Source organism: Pleurodeles waltl, chromosome 4_1 (genome assembly GCF_031143425.1).
Source record: "Pleurodeles waltl isolate 20211129_DDA chromosome 4_1, aPleWal1.hap1.20221129, whole genome shotgun sequence".
Lineage (NCBI taxonomy): Eukaryota > Metazoa > Chordata > Amphibia > Caudata > Salamandridae > Pleurodeles > Pleurodeles waltl.
Window position 1 is genome coordinate 244976998 of NC_090442.1, and position 6161 is coordinate 244983158.

Here is a 6161-nt window from a genome sequence, read left to right on the forward strand (position 1 = left end):
TTTGGTACAGAGGTCAGTTACCTCAAGACAATCATGCTCAAATTCTTCCCCTTCTTTGACTTCTGTATTTTCATTGGGAAGCAAAGTTGCTGGGTTCAGTACTGTGCATCTTTTCAATGTGACATTTGGTGACCCCAAAATAATCGTCTCATATTTGGTAAGTCGTGCATTTGTCATGTGCTGTGTTTTTGTTCTTGTCAGCAATATTTCAACAGAATGTGGAACCAAAACTGTTAGGGGGTATCCCATGACTATGCCCTCACATTGGGAAAGGCTTTGACCAACTGCTGCAACTGCTCGCAAACAACCTGGTAGGGCTGCTGCGACAGGGTCCAAAGTAGCTGAAAAATATGCTACAGGGCGATTTGCATCTCCGTGGACCTGTGTTAAAACAGACAAAGAACAAGCATCACGTTCATGACAAAACAACAGAAAAGGTTTTTCATAATCGGGCATCCCTAATACTGGGGCCCTGCACATGCATTCCTTCAGCTCCACAAATGACTCAAGTTCTTCTTTTGTCAAAGTGATTGTATATGGTTCATCTTTGACATCTTTCCCTGTCAATTTTATCAAGGGTTTTGCAATAATTGAAAAATTTGGTATCCATTGGCGGCAATAACCCACCATTCCCAAAAACATCCTGACATCTCTTTTTGTTGTCGGGGGATTCATTTGTATGACAGCTGTTATTCTTTCTTTTGATATTCTTCGGGATCCTTTCTCAATTAAATGTCCCAAATATTTTACTTCTTTCTGACAGTACTGCAGCTTCTTAGGTGACACCTTATGCCCGTTTTTTCCCAAATGGTTCAACAATGCAATGGTATCATATTTGCAACTGTCTCTGGTCTTGGATGCAATCAATAAGTCATCAATGTACTGCACAAGAGTTGAATTAAAAGGAAGTACAAGAGGTTCCAAATCCTTCTTTAAGATCTGATTAAAGATAGATGGAGATTCGGAAAACCCTTGAGGGATTCTGCACCAACTGTACACCTTATCTAGGAACTTAAAACTGAACAAAAATTGGCTTTCTTCATGCAGTGGTATTGAGAAAAATGCCTGTGATAGGTCTACTACGGTAAACCATTCAGCATCACAAGGAACTTGGAACATTATTACCGCTGGATTAGGAACTACAGGGCAGCATTTTATCACAATTTCATTTATTTTTCTCAAATCCTGCACAATCCGAATCTTCCCACAGGGCTTTTTCAAACCCATAATAGGTGAGTTACATGGACTGCTCAAAACTTCCTTTAGAACTCCTTGCCTGAGAAAATCTGCAATTATCTGTGTCACCTCAATGAGTACGTCTTGAGTCATGTGATATTGTGGTACTTGTGGGAATACTGCATTTGGTTTTATCTGCACCTTGACTGGTTTAATTCCTTTAATCAATCCAACCTCCTTTCCTGTCAAATCCCACACTTTTTCTGTTACGGACCCTTGTAGGTCAGCAGGTAAGTCGATTAATGTGAACACTGGGAATAAGGTAATTAGAGGGTAATCTTCGCTCGTCTCTCCTCCTCCTATAAGCTGGTCCTCTTCACCTTCGTCATCACTGTTTGTCTGAACTTCTATTCCATCGTTGGAACAGGTAATTGAACATTTAGTTTTACATAGTAAGTCCCTTCCCAGTAGGGATACTGGACTTGAGTCGCATACAACAAACCTATGCAGGCCTTGGAAATTTCCAATTTCAACCTGTACTGGATCGGTAATTCGATTTGTCAGATACTGATTAGCCACACCAACCACTCGTATTGTGCGTCCTGATAAAGGTAACCTTGGTACTTCCACACTACGGACTGTAGAGCGTGTAGCTCCGATGTCAACCAAAAATGAAACCTTATAGCCCATTACTTTCCCTTCTACATATGGGCCTCTCTGATCTACTTCTAGTGAGGCTGCGAGCCTACACTCTTCACTGTCTGAACTGTCATCTGACCAATCGTCATTCGTCTCATTTTCACCTCGTAATGGGAACTGCTGTACAGTATTGTTTTGACTCGACACCTGACCTGTGACCTGCTGAGGAAGCATCACCTGTTGCTGACCCATCGGGGCTAGAGGTAGCTGCATTTGCTGTCTAGGTACCATAGGAATCTGCTGTTGTATTGGTTGTACTGACACAGTTTGGAAACGTGGCGTCTGCATTTGCTGTATGGGTTGTACCCCTGACATCTGTGCCAAATTATTTTGATAATTCTGATTTTTCTGTCTCATTCTTGGACCTCGTTGATTCTGTTGTGCCCCAACATTCATGCTCTGCTGAACTGTACCATCATGCACCATATTTGGACAATCCCGCTTCCAATGTCCCATGCCCCCGCACGCGTGACATGGTGACATCCTCTTTATTACTTGCCCATCATTTGGTATGACAACGTTATTCATGTCTGAATTTCGATTCACAAAACCTCGACCTCTACCTCTCGGCTGTACCTGAAACCCTCCATTCATTTGCGGGTGCTGATTCATAATTTGTTGAACACCATTTCCCTGAATTCCAGCCTGTGCAGCTCTTATCTGCATCACCATCACCTTTTCCTTCAGCTTTTTCTGCTTTAACTCAATTTCATCACTACAGTATTTCGCATACTGCAACACCTCGTCAATCGGTTTATGTAGGAGGCTGGACTGGCTTGTAGTGAGTACCAAGGGGTACTTGACCTTGCACCAGGCCCAGTTATCCCTTATTAGTGTATAGGGTGTCTAGCAGCTTAGGCTGATAGATAATGGTAGCTTAGCAGAGCAGCTTAGGCTGAACTAGGAGACGTGTGAAGCTACTACAGTACCACTTAGTGTCATATGCACAATATCATAAGAAAACACAATACACAGTTATACTAAAAATAAAGGTACTTTATTTTTATGACAATATGCCAAAGTATCTTAGAGTGTACCCTCAGTGAGAGGATAGGAAATATACACAAGATATATATACACAATAGCAAAAATATGCAGTATAGTCTTAGAAAACAGTGCAAACAATGTATAGTTACAATAGGATGCAATGGGGAAACATAGGGATGGGGGCAACACAAACCATATACTCCAAAAGTGGAATGCGAACCACGAATGGACCCCAAACCTATGTGACCTTGTAGAGGGTCGCTGGGACTATTAGAAAATAGTGAGAGTTAGAAAAATAACCCTCCCCAAGACCCTGAAAAGTGAGTGCAAAGTGCACTAAAGTTCCCATAAGGACAAAGAAGTCGTGTTAGAGGAATAATACAGGAAAGACACAAACCAACAATGCAACAACTGTGGATTTCCAATCTAGGGTACCTGTGGAACAAGGGGACCAAGTCCAAAAGTCACAAGCAAGTCGGAGATGGGCAGATGCCCAGGAAATGCCAGCTGCGGGTGCAAAGAAGCTTCTACTGGACAGAAGAAGCTGAGGTTTCTGCAGGAACGAAAAGGGCTAGAGACTTCCCCTTTGGTGGACGGATCCCTCTTGCCATGGAGAGTCGTGCAGAAGTGTTTTCCCGCCCAAAGAACGCCAACAAGCCTTGCTAGCTGCAAATCGTGCGGTTAGCGTTTTTGGATGCTGCTGTGGCCCTGGAGGGACCAGGAGGTCGCAAATTGGACCAGGAGAGAGAGGGGACGTCGAGCAAGACAAGGAGCGCTCTCAGCAGCAGGTAGCACCCAGAGAAGTGCCAGAAACAGGCACTACGAGGATGCGTGAAACGGTGCTCACCCGAAGTCGCACAAAGGAGTCCCACGTCGCCGGAGACCAACTTAGAAAGTCGTGCAATGCAGGTTAGAGTGCCGTGGACCCAGGCTTGGCTGTGCACAAAGGATTTCCGCCGGAAGTGCACAGGGGCCGGAGTAGCTGCAAAAGTCGCGGTTCCCAGCAATGCAGCCCAGCGAGGTGAGGCAAGGACTTACCTCCACCAAACTTGGACTGAAGAGTCACTGGACTGTGGGGGTCACTTGGACAGAGTCGCTGGATTCAAGGGACCTCGCTCGTCGTGCTGAGAGGAGACCCAAGGGACCGGTAATGCAGCTTTTTGGTGCCTGCGGTTGCAGGGGGAAGATTCCGTCGACCCACGGGAGATTTCTTCGGAGCTTCTGGTGCAGAGAGGAGGCAGACTACCCCCACAGCATGCACAAGCAGGAAAACAGTCGAGAAGGCAGCAGGATCAGCGTTACAGAGTTGCAGTAGTCGTCTTTGCTACTATGTTGCAGGTTTGCAGGCTTCCAGCGCGGTCAGCAGTCGATTCCTTGGCAGAAGGTGAAGAGAGAGATGCAGAGGAACTCGGATGAGCTCTTGCATTCGTTATCTAAAGTTTCCCCAGAGACAGAGACCCTAAATAGCCAGAAAAGAGGGTTTGGCTACCTAGGAGAGAGGATAGGCTAGCAACACCTGAAGGAGCCTATCACAAGGAGTCTCTGACGTCACCTGGTGGCACTGGCCACTCAGAGCAGTCCAGTGTGCCAGCAGCACCTCTGTTTCCAAGATGGCAGAGGTCTGGAGCACACTGGAGGAGCTCTGGACACCTCCCAGGGGAGGTGCAGGTCAGGGGAGTGGTCACTCCCCTTTCCTTTGTCCAGTTTCGCGCCAGAGCAGGGGCTAAGGGGTCCCTGAACCGGTGTAGACTGGCTTATGCAGAATTGGGCACATCTGTGCCCAAGAAAGCATTTCCAGAGGCTGGGGGAGGCTACTCCTCCCCTGCCTTCACACCATTTTCCAAAGGGAGAGGGTGTAACACCCTCTCTCAGAGGAAGTCCTTTGTTCTGCCATCCTGGGCCAGGCCTGGCTGGACCCCAGGAGGGCAGATGCCTGTCTGAGGGGTTGGCAGCAGCAGCAGCTGCAGTGAAACCCCAGGAAGGGCAGTTTGGCAGTACCAGGGTCTGTGCTACAGACCACTGGGATCATGGGATTGTGCCAACTATGCCAGGATGGTATAGAGGGGGCAATTCCATGATCATAGACATGTTACATGGCCATATTCGGAGTTACCATTGTGAAGCTACATATAGGTAGTGACCTATATGTAGTGCACGCGTGTAATGGTGTCCCCGCACTCACAAAGTTCAGGGAATTGGCTCTGAACAATGTGGGGGCACCTTGGCTAGTGCCAGGGTGCCCTCACACTAAGTAACTTTGCACCTAACCTTTACCAGGTAAAGGTTAGACATATAGGTGACTTATAAGTTACTTAAGTGCAGTGTAAAATGGCTGTGAAATAACGTGGACGTTATTTCACTCAGGCTGCAGTGGCAGGCCTGTGTAAGAATTGTCAGAGCTCCCTATGGGTGGCAAAAGAAATGCTGCAGCCCATAGGGATCTCCTGGAACCCCAATACCCTGGGTACCTCAGTACCATATACTAGGGAATTATAAGGGTGTTCCAGTAAGCCAATGTAAATTGGTAAAAATGGTCACTAGCCTGTTAGTGACAATTTGGAAAGAAATGAGAGAGCATAACCACTGAGGTTCTGATTAGCAGATCCTCAGTGAGACAGTTAGTCACTACACAGGTAACACATTCAGGCACACTTATGAGCACTGGGGCCCTGGGTTACCAGGGTCCCAGTGACACATACAACTAAAACAACATATATACAGTGAAAAATGGGGGTAACATGCCAGGCAAGATGGTACTTTCCTACACAACCCCCCCCCCAAACGAAGGACAATAAGACTAGCCATGACCTGATGAGTCTTCATTTTCTAAGTGGAAATATCTGGAGAGTCCATCTGCATTGGAGTGGCTACTCCCAGGTCTATGTTCCACTGTATAGTCCATTCCCTGTAGGGATATGGACCACCTCAACAATTTAGGATTTTCACCTTTCATTTGTTTTAGCCAAAGTAGAGGTTTGTGGTCTGTCTGAACAATGAAGTGAGTGCCAAACAGGTATGGCCTCAACTTCTTCAGAGCCCAGACCACAGCAAAGGCCTCCCTCTCAATGGCAGACCAACGCTTTTCTCTAGGGGTCAACCTCCTACTAATAAAAGCAACAGGTTGATCCTGGCCCTCAGAATTAAGTTGTGATAGGACTGCCCCTACTCCTAATTCAGATGCATCAGTTTGGACATAGAATTTTTTAGAGTAACAAGGGCTTTTCAGGACAGGTGCAGAGCACATGGCCTGCTTCAGCTCCTCAAAAGCTTTCTGACAGTTTGCTGTCCATAATACCTTT